The sequence below is a fragment of the Thermobia domestica genome, chromosome 9, assembly GCF_964235325.1.
Source record: "Thermobia domestica chromosome 9, izTheDome1.hap1.1, whole genome shotgun sequence".
NCBI lineage: Eukaryota > Metazoa > Arthropoda > Insecta > Zygentoma > Lepismatidae > Thermobia > Thermobia domestica.
Genome location: NC_137462.1, coordinates 95,428,089 through 95,429,946, shown reverse-complemented (window position 1 = coordinate 95,429,946; position 1,858 = coordinate 95,428,089).

The window sequence follows — 1,858 nt, the reverse complement described above, 5'->3', positions numbered from 1 at the left end:
TTTCATATACGATATAGTTTGTTGTTACTCAGTTGTCTAAGAAAGTAACAGAGAAAGAAAGAGGAAAACGTAGTGGAGGAACAATGAATACACTTTACGTGTAAGATAAGAGTTACAACAACATCCTCTTAATTTAAATGTCACTTACCTTATTCTGAAAATATGAAATGTACCACGATATCAAAATCATCTTCAACTTTACATAGGAATTAGTTTTAATTTAAAATATTCAACATATACCACAATAAAATCTTATCTGAATCTTGTGTCTTAATCCAAAAAATAAACTCGATTATAAACAAAATGAAGTTCTGAGGAGAGAACTGTTTTTCTCAAGATAACTTTCTGTAATGATTTGTGCACCTCGTCAGCTGAACAAGATTCAAATCCCATGTTTTGAATCCAATACTATATTCCCTCTATCATGCCCTTTATGTTGCATAACAAAGTAAAACACAAATTGAGTAAACTCCTACGCTCATGTTTTCCGTACTTTGTGATTATGCAGTAATTTTCAAAATCAATCTATTCATCGTAAATGAACAAAGTATAATATTGTACGTTTACTATTATATGAATACTAAACTTTATGTTGTAATATCACTCCAACTTTTATACATCTTCCATTTTAAGTAGAGAGGCTGATCCGTTTCCATCGGAACAAATTGAAGTTGTGGTTTGCATAAGATATTACACTCCGCTACCATCGATCATATTTTATGTGAGTGCCAGCAGTAGGAACCATTGCGTCACATCGTAGTTTTCACTCCAACATACTATCTTTGCAGTTGTGCCAAAGGTATATTTTCGAATACTCCTTGCACACTTTCTAAGGTCAATTTATCGTACGAACACTAGATGATGAAAGGCGCCGTTTTAGAAGCCCAAGATCACTGTAATCAGACTTTGTGCATTCACTCTTAATGGAAATATAAGCGATATCTATCTATCTATCTATCTATATCTATATCTATCTCTCTCTCTCTCTCTCTCTCTCTCTATATATATATATATATATATATATATATATACAGAGGGTTGATTAATTCGTGTGTCAATTTCATATGTTCACTGTGCCAAAGTGGTATGAGGTAAAGCCGTGCAATTTGGTGTAACTTTAGACCAAGGACATAAGTTTTGTTTCGCCATAGAAGCATATCACTTGTACTAACGATTGAAGAGATATAAGGTCAAAGGTCAAATTTAGATTTTTTTTCTTTATGGCGTTGCAACTTTAAGTTCTAAAAGAACCTGAAAAAATGCAAATCGAAATGATAACAAAGAAAAAGCTCTATGGTATGATTCTATGTCGCAAGAAGACCAAATATGCGTCAAGCAAGTGTCATGGTCAGAGGTCACGGTCAGATCAAGGTCACAGGTCACCTTGAGAACCCATTTGACATGATGAGGTGCGGACATTGCGTTCAGTGTATTCAAATGGTTTCTCAAGATGACCTGTCACTTTGATCTGACCATGACCTCTGACCATGACACTTGATTGACGAATATTTGGTTGGCTTGCGACATAGAATCATACCATAGAGCTTTTTCTTTGTTATCATTTCGATTTGCATTTTTTCAGGTTCTTTCAGAATTTAAAGTTGCAATCCCATAAGGAAAAAATCTTAATTTGACCTTTGACCTTATATCTCTTCAATCTTTATTACGAGTGACAGGCTTCTACGGCGAAACAAAACTGATATCTTTCTTCTAATGTTACCCCAATTTGCACGGCTTTACCTCAAACCACTTTTGCACAGTGAACAAAAGAAATTGACACACAAATTAAACAACCGTCATATATATATATATATATATATATATATATATATATATATATATACAGCGAGGCCCATTT